This window comes from Hemitrygon akajei, chromosome 14, assembly GCF_048418815.1.
Source record: "Hemitrygon akajei chromosome 14, sHemAka1.3, whole genome shotgun sequence".
NCBI classification, from domain to species: Eukaryota; Metazoa; Chordata; class Chondrichthyes; order Myliobatiformes; family Dasyatidae; genus Hemitrygon; species Hemitrygon akajei.
In genome coordinates, this window is record NC_133137.1 from 2,765,801 (window position 1) to 2,781,373 (window position 15,573).

Genomic DNA, 15,573 nt, shown 5'->3' on the forward strand with positions numbered 1-15,573 from the left:
TTTAACTGTTCATTCCCCACCTTAAATGCAGCCTGACCTGCTGAGTGTGTTCATTTTGAGTGTGTTGCAACCAACTCACATTGTAACAAGAAATGACAGAATGACAGGTACTACTTCACATTTTTGCCCAGAAGTACTGGAGATAGTCCAGGAAGTAAAACATTCAGTTTTCCAAACACAATCCGATGTATGAAGCAAAATCTGCACAAAGAAAGATTATCAGATTAAATTCAATTTCTCACCCATTCTGAAAAGGTTTACACATACAGAAAGTTGTCATTGGGTATAAACACAGCATGCAAAATTGAATGAGCAGCTGATTTTTTGTTTTTTTTAAAGAAGCAAATGTAGAAAGTGGTACTTTCATGGCTGCAGGATATCCTAGGGGATTTACAACTAATACAGGTGGCCCCCATTTTTCGAACATTCACTTTACGACAGCTCACTGTTACGAAAGACTTACATTAGTACCTGTTTTCGCTAACCAAAGAGGATTTTTTTTTACGAAAAGATGCCTGCTTTATATGTGTGTTTACCCCGAGAAAGACTACCATGACCGTGAAGCCTTGTGCGGGCAGTTGCGTGTGCATGCGTGTACATGTGTATGCATGTACGTGCCGATTTTTTTTCTCCAAATAGATTTTGGCTCGCTGTCCTCCCGATTTTGATAAGTGAAACTACACCGTACATACAATATTTCTAATTTATATAGGCTGTGTATTTATCCCACCATTCCTGCTTTTACTATATGTTTATGTTATCTTAGGTTTTATGTGTTATTTGGTATGATTTGGTAGGTTATTTTTTGGATCTGGGAATGCACAAAAAATTTTCCCATATAAATTAATGGTAATTGCTTCTTTGGTTTACGACATTTCGGCTTACAAACGGTTTCATAGGAACGCTCTACTTTCGGATAGCGGGGGAAACCTGTAAAGTATAGAATAATGGAAAGGTAGCAGCCAATTTATACAAAGCAAGCCTGCACAAAGAACAGTTATACTATAAATGAGGTAATCTGTTTTAGGTGTTTTTTGTTGGATATATGCTCTCCAAGAGAGGAAAGCCAGAGTCTTTCCCAGGGCAAAAATGGCTAATTTAAGGGGGCATAATTTTAAGCTGAATGTTAGAAAGCATGGGGGCTTGTCAGTAAGATTTTTTTAAATACAGAAAGTAGAGGCAGATACACTAAGGGCATTTAAGAAACTCTAAAGAAGGACTTTAAGAACACATACAATGATTAAAAAAAAGGAGGGCTATGTGTGTGTGGTGGAGGGGGGAGGATTAGATTGATCTTAGGGTAGGTTAAAATGTTGGCATAATGTTGTGGCCGAAGGGCCTTTACTGTGTTGTAATGTTCAATGTTTTATGTTCTAAATCTCATCTACTCTTCTTTGAATAACAGCAAGGGATCTTCTACATTACTCAGTTTAACATCCCATTTGAAGGCAACTCCACCAAACAGCACTCTTTCAGTCAAGCACAGATACACCAGCTTGTGTGTCTTAGCACAAAAAAATGCTGCAGAAACTCAGCAGGTCAGTCAGGCAGCATCTATGGAGGAAAAAAAGTCTATGTGTTGGGTCAAGACCCTTCATCAGAACTGGAAAGAAAAAGGGCAGAAGCTAGAATAAAAGATGGGGAGGCAGGAGGAGCACAAGTTCATGAGTGACAGGTAAATCCAGGTGACAGGGGGAGGAAACAAAAGAGGTGGTTGTTCTCAAATCACCAGTGCAAGGCTTGAACCGAAATTTCAGAGAGGAGTGTCAACAGAAATTAAGTGGACAAATGTTAAAGACTGGGTCCACAGCTTTCTAAAAATGTGCATTGCTCGGATTTCCAGCATCTGCAGATTTTCTCGTTTGTTTCTAAAAATGGGACTTGCATTGTGCAATCACTGAAGACTGATATTTTAGTTTCAATTTAATATCATACCAGTTGCATACTGTGGCTCCCCATTTAATATCACTAGGTTATTCAATGCATAATGGGAAGAAATAAAGAAGTTGAATTAAATGTCTGGATTTAGCTCATTCTCTAGAGTCAAAAAGACGATGTCTAACATATCCCTGAACCTTATATAATGTAGGTGAAAATACTCTGTAAGTGACAGGCTGAGATCTGACTTCAGAATGGAGAGTCAAGATGGAGGGAGATTAATGGGGGAGGAATGAATGGACAAGGGAATTACGGAGAGAACAAGCCCTGCGGAAAGTGGATGAGGTAAAGATGTGTTTGGTGGTGTGATCCCATTGAAGATGGTGGAAGTTACAGAGAACGATGTGCTGGATGAGGAGGCTCATGGAGTGGTAGGTGAGGACAAAAGGAACTATCCCTGCTAAGGCAACAGGAAGATGGGCTAAGTATGGATGTCTGGGAAATGGAGGAGGTGCGGATAAGGGAGCATCCACAGTAGCATAGTGGTTAGCGCAATGGTGTTACAGCTTGAGATTTCCAAGCTCAGTTCAATCCCAGTGTCTTCTGTAAGGAGTCTCTGTATGATTTCCCTGTGGAATGTGTGGGGGGTTTTCGGGCCCTCCAATTTCTTCCCACAGTCCAAAGGCATACTGTGTAAAATGTTACACGACTAAGTTAGGGTTAAATCAGAGCTGTTGGGGGTTGCTGGGTGATGCAGCTCGAAGAGCCAGAAAGCCTATTCCACGTTATATCTCTAAGAATGAATGAACGAATAAATAAATAAATAAATAAATTTGAAGAAAGGGAAACCAACACAAGGGGTCATAATTTAACATTACACCCTGACTTTAAAATCAGGAAGTACAGAACTTTTTTCACGCTAGTATATGAAAAGAGCGCTGCATCACATATAGGCAAAGGTCAAGAGGAACAGGAGTGAATAAAAAATACTCAAGGAGTTAAATAAGCCCCTCCACTAACTTTATTTGCCAATCATCTGGAATACAAGGCCAAACTGGAAAGTATTTAAAACAGACTAATTTTTTAAACTGTCTCACCATTCTCCAACAAAAGGTGAGAGGGCAATCTGCTCAACACACACAAAATGCTGGAAGAACTCAGCAGGCCAGGCAATCTGCTCCTCAGACCCTGTCAAAGTTCTCCACTGCAACTGGAAACTGGTAGCTTATGAAAAGGGCATGCCCTGCCTTAATGCCCTGATCATGAAACTGCCACTGATCTCCATCTCCACAACCAAGGACAAAGGATGCAGGGTGTGATCACTAGTCCTTGCCACTTCATATCACTTGTAATTACCAACTATTACTTCCTACCGCTATACATATTGTTAAATACTCAAATATACATCACAGTATAATTCACAATATTCCTGAACGCTTCCAGAATTAGAAAACATCCGGATCAAGTAAATGCATAATAAGCAATTCTGTTCTGTTCAACAGATGACAGCACTCTACAAGACAGAGAGCGTGCCAAATGTTTAATTATATGTGGAAATCTAGTATTTAAAGTAAATAGATCATTGACCAAAGCTGCATTTTGTCCCTTTATCACTGTACCAGCAAAGCTCAAAGTAAATTTATTGTCAAAGTGTCTCTGTGTCACCATATACAATCCTGAGATTCATTTTCTTGAGGGCATATTCACAACATACAGAATAGAATTAATTAACATAATAGAATCAAAAATCACACAATAATCCAGTGTGCAAAAGACAAACTGTGTAAATTCAAAAAGAAATAATAACAATAATAATAAATAAATTAGCAATGAATATCAAAAACATGAGATGAAGAGTGTCTTTGAAAGTGAGCCCTAGGTACTGGGAACATTTCAATGATGGGGCAAGTGAAATTGAGTAAAGGTATCCCTTCTGGCTCAAGAACCTAGTGGTAATAACCAGATTCGAACCTAGTAGAGCGAGTCCTGAGGCTCTTGAACCATCTTCTGATTGCAGCAGAGATGAGAACTTGATGATGGATGCTGCTTTCCTACACCAACACTTCATGTCAGTGTGCTCAATGGTAGAGAGGGCTTAACCTGTGATGGACTGGGCCATATCCACTATTTGTGGTAGGATTTTCCTTTCAAGAGCATTGGTGTTTCCATACCAGGCTGCAATGCAGCCTATCAATATACTCTCCATGACACATCTATAAAAGGTTGTTGAAGTTTTAGATGTCATGCCAAATCTTTGCAAACTCCTAAGGAAGTAGAGGTGCCGCCATGCTTTTTTCATAATTGCACATATGTGCTGGGCCCCAAACAGGTCCTCTGATAAAATACCAAGGAATTTAAAGTTGTTGACCCTCTCCACCTCTGATCCTCCGATGAGGACTGGCTCATGGACCTTTGATTTCCTTCTCCTGAGGTCAATAATCAGGTCCTTGGTCTTGTTTACATTGAGTAAAAGGTTGTTTTTATGGCACCACTCAGCCAGATTTTCAATCTTCCACCTTTATGGTAATTCGTCACCCACAACAGTGTTGTTGTCAGCAAACTTGAATATGCCATTGGAGCTGTACTTAGCCACACAGTCATAAGTGTAAAGCCAGTAGAGTGGGGTGGGGGGGGGGGGGGAAGAATAGGAGTTAGAACACAGCCTTGTGTACACCTGTGGCTGATGGAGATCATAGGGGAGAGGTTGTTGCCAATCTGAACTGACTGGGCGAAGAAATCGAGGACCCAATTATACAAGAAGGTACTGATGCCAAGGTCTTAAAGCTTTTTGATTAGTCATGAGGGGATGATGGCATTAAATGCCAAGCTGTAGTCAATAAAGAACATCTTGATGTATGCACCTTTGATTTCCAGTGCCAAGTGAAGAGCCAGTGAGATGGCATCTGCTGGGGACCTGTTCTTCCAGTTGGCAAATTAGAGCAGATCCTAGTCGCTTCCCAGGCAGGAGTTGATGTGTTTCATCATCAACCCCTCAAGCCAATTCATCACTGTGGATGCAAATGCTATTGGATGATAGTCATTGAGGCAGGTTACCACATTCTTCTTGGGCATTGGTATAATTAAAGCCTGCTTGAAGCAAGTGGGTACCTCCGACTGCCAAAGCTAAAGGTTAGACACTCCAGTCAGTTGATTAGCACAGGTCTTTAATAATTGACCAGGTACTGGTACAGTTGCTTTTCGTGGGTTCTGAAGGCTGCTCACACATTGGCCTCAAAGAGACTGAAATCACAGGATCATTGGGGGCTGTGGGAGTTCGTAATGGTTCGTCCATGTTTCGACAGTCAAAATGAGCACAGAAGGCATTGTGCTTATCTGGAGTGAAGCCCTGTTGTCACACATGCCACTTGATAACTTTAAGAGGTGATAACATTCAAGCCCAGCCACAACTGTTGAGCATCTTTTGTTGATTCATGTTTAGTCCAGAATTGCCACTTCACCTGCGAGGTGGTTTTCCAGAGATCGTACCTGGACCTCTTGCAACTTTCTTGGTCACCAGACTCGAATGCCTCTGATCTGGCCCTCAGTAGATTGTGGATCTCATGGTTCATCCAGGGCTTCTGGTTGCAGAAGACTGTACAATTTTGTGGGGACACACTTAACTGCAATTGTTTTCATAAAGTCCATGACAATTGTTAAGTACCCCGTAACTGGGTCACTTACGAGCAAAGATAGGGAGGTCCGTTGAAGTCTGATGGTACTATTTTTAACAGTATTTATTGATAAAAATACACAAAATAATATCAATGCAAACATACAGATAATATACTTCGTCAATACTAAATCTAAAAGCGCGGGTATAATAATAATCAATAAGAAATAGCTCTATCGTTGTCTAGGGGATAATGTACTGTCCGATGGAAATATAAAAGTCACTGTAGTTCATTCAAGCTGCAGCTTTTTGGTTGGAGAGAAAGACGGGTTAAAACTTGCCCATTCCTTTTATGATGTCAATCCTTCGAGAGTCGTTGGGAGTTGATTTCCCTGTTGTTAGCTAAAAACCGTTCTTCCGTGGTAAAGGGCCCACCGATTCTGGGGCAAATGGAAAAGGACGCACGTGGCCTTTCCACCAGTTTTTGCTATTACGGGATCGTTAGCGTTTCTTCTGGTGCGTCTGAAGGGGCTGTTCCCCAGACCCTCTTTTATCCTGACTCACAGGGTCTCAGATGTCAATCAGGTTGGGATGATGCAATCCCTCCACCAACCTCCCCTCGGTTCATTGCCTGGGGCTTCGATGCATCGTACAGTATTCAATACACAATCCCGTCTCCAAGAGACAATAGCCGTTATCCATGGTTCCGCCTTTCGGAGGCCAGGACACATTCCAAACTCTTTGTGGATTCTGCATGTCTTTCTCTCATTTCCTGGGTCTCCTGAACTGACTTAATAGTGATCTTGCGATTCTCAAAAAGGAGGGGGCCACGGACGTAACACAATCATGATGTAATCATTCAGACCCGTATGAGTCCGTGACCACAGCCCAGTCCACCCACTTGAAACAATCCCATAGCTGCTCCTTTGTCTCCTGCGACCACCTCTTTGTTGTCCTAATCTCTGGAGCTTTGCCCTTTACCCTCTACCTGTCTGCAGGTAGGAAAAGGACGGCCAATTTCATCAGATTTAGCAAAAAGCAGTCTAGGCATGGAATGGTAGGCATTACTATCTTTGTCTACAAGTGGTCTAGTGTGTTGGGAACTCCAGTGCTGCAGGTTATTGCTAATGGTAATCGGGCAGGGTTTTGTCAGACTATGATTTGAAATACATGGGGGTGGACTGTTTCTTGTTTGGAGACAGCATAATGCAGTATCCCATCATTTGATGATCGTCAGCCACTGGTGATGTGCAAATTATGGTTATAATTATGGAGAACTCTCTAGGTAAATTGAATAGGTGGTATTTTACTGTTGGGTGTTCAAAGTCAGGGGAACACAAGTTCAACAAAACTGCCACATCAGAGCACCACTGGGAGTTTATCATGAAACACACATCTCCACCTTTTGTCTTCTTCGAGTCAGCAGTTCGGTCCATTCTGTAAATCAAGAAGTCTTTGGGTCTGATTGTCGTATCTAGCATGGTCGGAGTAAGCCATGTCTCGTTCCAATATAGAACACAGCAATCTCTCATTTCCCTCCGATATAGCAACTTCACCCTCAAGTGGTCCTCAATTTTGTTCTCCAGCGGCTGCACATTTGCTAACAAGGTGCTGGGTATAGGGGATTTCATTCCTCTGTGTTTCAGCCTGGCTTGGAGATCCCCCCCACCCACCCCTCGCCTCACTTCCGGCCATGGCAATGAACCTTTGTCCATTTAAAGGTGGCCTAACTACTTGGTCCACTGAGTCTTTCGTAAGATTGTGAAATCCACTGATCACCAAGTTGATTTAAAAGTAAATTACCTGAAGGAAAATTACATACTGCAGATTGCAGTGAAATAATTGAAATAAGGGATTTTTTAAAGTATTGTATGTAGCCTGTAAAACATTGCTTCACCTCAGCAACAAACACAAACAATATTTATTCGACACCTTTCAAAGCTGCAAAATGTTCAGATGTACATCACAAGAACATTAGCAAATAAAATTTGCAACCAAATCACATATGGAGACATTAATTCAGGAGGCCAAAATCTGGGCATAGATGTACATTTTAGGAAACAACTTAAAGAAGGAGAGATAGAACGATCAAGAGAGAGAATTCCATTGCACAGGTCTTTGACAGCTGAAACCATGGCCACTAATTGTGGAGTGAGTAAACTTAGCCAAGTCCAAAAGAGCGGAGCTAAAACTGGGAGGCAGAAATTTTGAAGCATTAGCAGACTGAAAGATGGAGATTTGAGCTCCAGTTTCTTCAGCAACACAGATCCGAAACAATTCATTTACCAAGGAAATTTACTCAGTGGAAGGTATTTATCCTAAAGCCTGCAACACCAAAATGAATAATCTGATCCATGTACTTCCACAATACTGAGTGCTAATTGGCTGTTGTTTCTCACCATTGCAACAACAATGGATTTTTTTTAAAAAGGTTTTTGGAAGGAACATTAGTGACTAAGAAATCCCCTTTAGATAAATACACAGGGCTTTGGCATTGCAGATAACGGCAGATGAGCACACACACGCCAGATGGCTGGAAGCTGGGTAAGGAATTTCTATGGTCCTGGTGAATGCTAACATTGTGTACTAAACAAATTAGTCTGTCCAATAGACTGCAATAATTAAATGTAAGTACAGTCACTTATTTTGTACATTGGTACTAACATGAAGCAAGAAAAATCTTTTGGATTTGCAACATTGAACTGGAGTTTGAGGAGATGATTTGGTATATCACCAAAGACTCTTGCAAGTTGTATAGATGTATGGTGGAGAGCATTCTGACTAATATGGAGACTCCAGTGGACAGGGTTGCAAGGGATCCAGCCAGCTCCGTCACGGGCACAACCCTCTCCGCCATCAAGGACATCTTCAAAACAGAGTGCCTCAAGACAGTAGCATCCATCATTAAGGACACTCACCATCTAGAACATGCCCTTTTCTCATCAGTACCACCAGGACCTAAAGACCCACATTCAGTGATTCAGAAACAGCTTCTTCCCCTCCAAATTCCAATGTTCAACAGCCTATGATCACTAACCCATTATTCCTTTTTGTTTTGCACAATTTAATTTAGTAATTTATAGTAAATTTATGCCTTTGCATTGCTGCTGCAAGACAACAAATTTCACATCATATGAGGGAATGATAATAAACCTGATACTGAAGAAAACATTGTCCAGTCCTGTAATTAATATTAGATAATTAGACAATGAATTAATGTGCCCATTTTGTCTTATGCTGATGATGCCATAAGCTCAAAGTTAGTAAATAAGGGAACATCAGGCACGGACAACTAAAGTGCAAAAGAGGTATAAGGTCAAGTCACATGCCAGTCTCTAAGATGGAATAGCTATATTTTGGAAATGGCAGAACAGAAATAGTTCTGTGGAAGAGAAGTGATATTGGTGAACACTGGGGAATTATACTTGAATGCAAAGACTAATAAATGAAGAAAAGGAACAGCATTCTATAATTACACTGATGTCACTCCTGACCACTTGTTGCTGCAGGTAATTGAGAAATTATTGCAAAGGTGTGAAAAAGGTAAACAAGGAATTGATTACAATGGCCACAAATTTTAAGGATTCTGTTAAGGCAGTTCCAATCAAATATTAAGAGATTGCAGAGAACCTTTATTATTACTAGCCCACTGACATTAATTTATGATGGAATGATGGTGTTATCTTGGTATAATCACATATTGAAATTATTGGCTGAAAAAGGGTTTAGGATGAGGATGAAAGGAGGTCAGGAGAATAGGCAAAATAGGAGGAAAACATGGGCAAGTTTGGAGAGGAGGAAGCAACTGTGGCAGACAGGGTGCATCATTTTGAAGAAAGGCAGACCTAATAATGGGCAGAGGAATATAGTAAGAGAGCTGAGTACACCTGCAGGCAGTATACATGTGGATCCTGTGTAACTCAATGCAAGTCAAACTGTCCTGAATGTATGTACTAAATTCCCTAAGCAGAACCCTTAAAGCTGCACTATCTGACAGAACCGTTACACATATCGTTGCTTTAGTAACTGGGAAATATTGCCATCTTTTGCACATATATGTAGCAGATTTGTTTAGTACTTCCATGAAATACCTAATTTCCAATAAAATTAGTGTAGGTATCAACGACATCCACGGCTGTTTAGCAACTTCTATGAGAGTTTCTTCACTGTTATACAGAACTTGTGTAAGTATCTCAAAAATACAGACTGTACATAAATCAGGTAAACAAACTCTGGGAAAACGAAACCACATCCTGTCAAGTAAAAATAGGCTAACACCTGATTCTTACAAACCTAGAGTGATACAAATTTTCTGCTTTTTGATGTGGTCCAGTGCTTATTTGTAGGTGCCTGACCCACATTTCAATATTCCTTCACAACAAGTTCATATTTCCCTAAACCCAGCAGGTTTGTTACCATCATAAGAACATTAACAATAAGAGCAAGAGTAGGCCATTTGAACCTTTCAGTCTCCTCCACCACTCAATAAGATCTGGAATGACCTAAACTTAGCCTCAGCTTCACATTTCAGCCTCTTCTCCATAAAATCCTCTGTTAGATATTACGGAGTTATGGAATTATGCAAATATCAGGTATTAATTCAAATGATTAACAGTCTTAAGTTCTTAATGTAAATTGCAAGCAGTAATCAGTTTGAAGTTAAAAGGACACCTTTGCAAATAAACAGTACTGTCTGTGGAGCACAGGCTGGCCCACAGCAGGGTACAGCAGCTAAGAGATATGGTTTGCAAAGTGAAGTGACCATAAGACATTCTTGTGCATCAGCCAAACATTAAACAATGGGGTTATGTTAAGAGGACAGCAACAAACCAGACAAGCATGGGCTAAATTATTTATACCATTGTAGCCAAATTCAAGGAAGTTTGTAGAAAACACTAATATTAACACATAGCACATCAAACATGATCACTGGCATAACTGATCTATCAACATATGGGAGATTTCTGTACTCAGAGATCTTGGGTGTCTGAATTCTCTGTCTTCAGAAGTTTTCAGACTGTGTGAATTAGTGTGTCCCAGAAAAGGTGATTGAACCTGCAGAGGTGTCTTATCATGACAACGTGCTTCCATTGTAAACATGTACTTCAAAGGAATCATTTGTCAGACACAAAATATTAAACAAAGTCATTGCAGCTTTTGAAATTGCTTTTGAAAGACTGGAAGAATCTGCAGAAGATCATGAACATAGCCCAGCACATCACACAAACCAATCTTCCATCCTTGGACTCACTTTACACCACACGCTGTCGGAGCAGTGCTGCCAGGATAATCAAGGACAAGACCCACCCAGCCAACATACTTTTTGTCCCACTTCCCTCTGGGAGAAGGTTCAGGATTATGACGTACGGCCAGATTTGGGAACAGCTTCTTTCCAACTGTGATAAGACTGCTGAACAGATCTGACCCAGATCTGGGCTGTACCTTCCAAGTGTCTGGACCTGACTTGCACTACCGTACTTTCCCTTTTCTATTTTCTAATTATGATTTATAATTTAAATTTTTATTATACTTACTTCGATTTGTATTTCAGGGTGCGCAAAGTGCAGAAACAAGTATCACTGTGATGATTGTACGCTTTAGTATCAATTACTTGGTGACAATAAAATAAAGTAAAATAAAGTAAATTGGATGGAATCACCTACTATTACTATTGTCCTCAACAGTATAAAACCTTGATGTACTTTGAGTTTTCAAGAGAATGTCTGCTTATCCTGATGAATTAAGACCTCCATACTACCACCTTCTTTAGTCTATCCAATGACTTAGTCAAAATCAAGGCTGTTAATTCTTCTAAAGGCTGAAAAACTATGTCATTGCCCTTATATTAAATAACTCAGCTCCACTTTACACTGGGATGATAAATCCTGAAAATTCACCATCCTCTTGAGAGAAGGCATTCCTCCTCATGTCCATCTTAAATAGGCATCCCCTTATTCTGAAATGATGCTCCTTAGTTCTAGAATCCTTCAAATGGGAAAATATCCTCTCAGTATCTACCCTGTAAAGACCCTGCAGATGTTTTAATAGATCACATTTCATTCCACTACTTCAATGGGTATTGGTTTAAACTGCTTATTCATACCTCAATAGATCATCGCATCAACTTAGTGAACCTCCTTCAATGCACCGCTTTCCCATTTACCTCCTGATACTCTACTATTGTTAGAATATTTTTAGTGTTTTCTATCCTGAATATGGGAACAAAATATTTGTTTTAAGTTCAGGCCATATTTTATTTTCCATTAATTCTCCTGCCTCATGTTTGAGAGACAAATGTTCACCTTAACAATGCTCTTCCTTTTTATATGCAGGAGTATATTGTTGTATCATTGTCTTTGTTAATGCCCATCATCTGCTTTCTGCTTCTTTGTTGGTTTCTAAAATGTTCCCAGTTGTACGACCAGTCACTAATCTATGCAGCATTGTATTTCTCTAACTTCCTCAACGTTCTAAGAGGTCCTCCTCCTCCTCATACAATCCCAATTTCTCAATGGGATATACATTTTATGAGAATTACAGAAACAGCTTTAAATATCACTGACAAAGGTTGTGAAATTTGTTATTTTATGGCAGTGCAAAATGTACAAGATACCACAAAATTTTATATAGATAAAGAAAGAGAGAGAGACTAAATTATGCAGAAATCGAGCAAAATAGTGAGGTAATAGTAAATTTTGAAATGTGTGTCACTGCTTATCTACTACTTTCAAATCTACTTCCTCAGTCCACTTTGACCTATTTCACCTCCATACCTTTGTAATTACCATAAGTTTCTCACTCTTCTATGGAATGCAGTTTTAAAAATTACATTATGATTATTCTTTGAAAGAATCTTTTACTATAAAATCATTAATCTTATCCCATTACTCAAGACAAAATCTAAACCAGCCTGTTCCCTGGTTAGTTTCACAATACAAATAAATGCTTTTAACTTGTGCACAAGGCCATCTTCCCCTTTTTGATTTGTTCAAAGATTCAAGATTCATTTATTATCAAAGAATGTATAAATTATACAACCTTGAGATTTGCTTGCTCATAGGTAGCCAGTGAACAAGAAACCCAAAAGAACCCAGTTAAAGAAAATAAAGAATAAAAATAAAACTAAAAGACCAACACTCGATGTTCAACAGAGAGAAAAATACAATTCATGCAAACAAATGAAGCAAACAACAGCATTCCAAACCAAAACTGAGTCCTCACATCTGAATCCCATAGTAGCTTGGAGTAGGCCCAAAGCCTCGCTTATCAGTTCATCATATGAGTGGGCACAGAGCACAGCAGCTGGGGCAGTCTTCATAGCCTCATCGCCATGAAGATGACCATCGCGGAGCACGAACAAAATCAGCTTTCGCCTTGGATCCCAACACCCTGGCTTTTCAGTCTATCTGGCCAGTGTTTAAACTGACACAATGATAGAACAGCAAAAGGCTCCAGTGCCCTGGAAAGGAGTGAAGATCATGGAGAGTGAGCGAAATCGGATCTCACCTCCGATCTGGGCTGGTGCTTAAATGGTCTAAACAGTGAATTATACCTCGCAATAGGACCCAGGCACCACTGCTGCAAAAGACCCCAGGCCTAAACCACACCACCCAGTGACTAGCTCCAGGCCCAGATTTCATCACCCAGCCCAAAACAACTCTCAAACTCTTCAAATCAGCTCAGTGCCCAGAGTGATCCAACCTCGCTCCCAGGCCAGCTGTATGGGCAGCAGAACTCCATATGCAACAATTCATCCCCCGAACGTGCCACACCATTGCTCACTCCTTTACTGTTTGTGGCAAAAGTTTAGCACAACTTACCACAGATAAGGTACTGTTTTGTGATAGTTTTAGTTGGATTTCTTGTCCTTTTGACCCCAGAGGGTCCAGACAACAGCCTTGTGGACAAAGGAAGACAGCACAAATTCTACACATTGAATAGGTCAGGACTGAAGCTGTGCACATCACCTCCAGGAGGTGCATCCTCAAGTACTAGCTTTGGAAATTCTTACTGGCAGTCACACACTCCCATCCTAGCCACTGATCAGTTCCACAGTAATTAAGTGTCAGAACACAATGTTCTGATTGTACACAATGCTGCTTATTAATTCAACACTTTTTTCTTTAAAACAAACAAATGCCCACTTTGCATACATAAATTTATTTCCTTGCACCACGAAGAATGTCAGACCTTGTCTTCACTGACTCCAAGGATATGTTTAACAAAATAATTAAAAATATTAAAACAGTGTTTTTACAACGAGCATTTTACAGAAAAATATTTCTTAAAGAATGGCCAGGGTGGCAATATGGTTACACGACTAACAACCACAAAGAGCAATTTAATACGGACCAGACAACACGTTTTAATGACGCTGGTTGGAATTCCACGAAAAACTGCTTTGCCAGGTGAATAGAGTCTGGCAATCTTCGATATGCAATCAAATTTAATGACACATCTGAAAGATAACATCTGCTTCTCAGAACCTGACTGGTAGTCTAGTGACCCCTCCATATACCGGCGCCTACAGACTAGACCGTGCTCATGTTGGCGAAGTGAGACCTTAAACTCGGGTTTCAGTGACAGGACTATAGCCATGGTTGACACATCCACAACACGTGGATCAGAGTGAGCACTCGCTTATCTCTGCTGACTCTAGATATGTTTCCTTCCCTCCACTTCCACCCACTCAAATACCTGCACATCGCTTCCTCCACCTAGAAGCCCTCGCGTTTTCTGCCCCTCTGCCCCAAGCCCCTTAGTGCCACCACGCCTTCTCCAATGCCCCCGGTCCCACGACTCTGAGCCGACCGTGACGGCCGCTGCCAGCAGCTCGGAGAGCCACCAGTTGCGATGCAGACAGCGCGGGAGTTGGTGCGAGACGGGCGGAGGGTGGGGGGGGGGGGGGAGAGAGGAGACGGGTGTGAAGGCCTGACGCCATTCCGCCCCCCCCCCACGCCCATCCCAGCGTGTTTACCAGTATGCGGCGACAGCCATGTCAGGGGCGCGGACTCCTTGGGTCGCTTGGGTGGGGTGGTAACAGCGGCACCGGGCACCGACTACATCGCAGCTACCGGTCCGGACCTCACCGAGGTGACAGGAGACGCGTACGCACTGTAATCCACGGGGGCGCCCTCGCGCCGGCACGCTGCGGGGGTGGGCGCGTGCACGCAGGAGGCACCTCTCCTCTCAAACCGGAGTTTGCAATCCCTGCCAACCAATCATCCCAGTACGCACCCGACTTCAGTTTTAACTACTGCCAACTCATGTTCATTCACCCACACGGTGGTCTCCATGACAAATCCTATTTAAAAATAACTTTGTGAATTCCTGCATGGTCCAATTTTTCCCTGTTCCTGGAGATTCACGGTTATGTGCTTCAAATCTAGTCTCTTACTCAGATCTAATTATATTTCCCTCAAGAAGTAATGCAGAAGTATTCAACATGTCGAGTTGCAAAGTGGGAAGAGAAACAGTCTTTAGGTCAGCAGTCTTTAATCAGAATTATGTCTTGAAATGTTAACTTGTCTTCAAGGACTGCCTGGCATACTGAACGTTTCTTATATTTTGGTGTTTAATCTCTCCTGCCTCAGCAACCTGCCTTCTATCTTTGGGACAGTCTAAAACTCACATATTTAAGTCAGCTGCCCTAACTTCCTCCATGGGACTGACAAATTTCATTCGATAATTTTGTTGAATGAGAGCTCGCAGACCCAGAATGCCAGGGTCTTTCTACAGATGCTGCATGATCTGCCGAGTTTTGTAGCATTTTTCTATTGTTTCAAATTTCTAACATCTGCATTCTTTTTGTTTTGCTTTTGTTTGATAATTCATTTCTGAAGAGCTTTAGGGTGTTTAAGGATCAATCGAAAGGCAAGTTGTAACAGTATGGGAGGATTTTTAGGTTGGGTCACAGTCAAGGACCTAACAATTAAAAGTTTGAATCTGGTAATAACAATGCTACACCAATATCTAAAATGCTGGAGGATCTCAGTAGGCAAGGCAGCATCTATGGAAGGAAATGTACAGACAACATTTTGAGCTGAGACCCTTCATCAGGACTTCAATCATTCAAGATACCAATA

General features: G+C 41.2%; 1 long non-coding RNA gene across 2 annotated transcripts in view; it reads right to left on the reverse strand.

The window, feature by feature from the left end:
* LOC140738224 (uncharacterized) overlaps positions 1-14,612 on the reverse strand; it is a 203,174-nt gene extending 188,562 nt beyond the window's left edge. For both annotated transcript variants that reach the window (XR_012101337.1, XR_012101336.1), the window contains exon 1: positions 14,466-14,612. This is a non-coding gene — a long non-coding RNA (uncharacterized lncRNA). The remainder of the gene's footprint in view (positions 1-14,465) is intronic.
* Between the last annotated feature and the right edge of the window lie 961 nt (positions 14,613-15,573).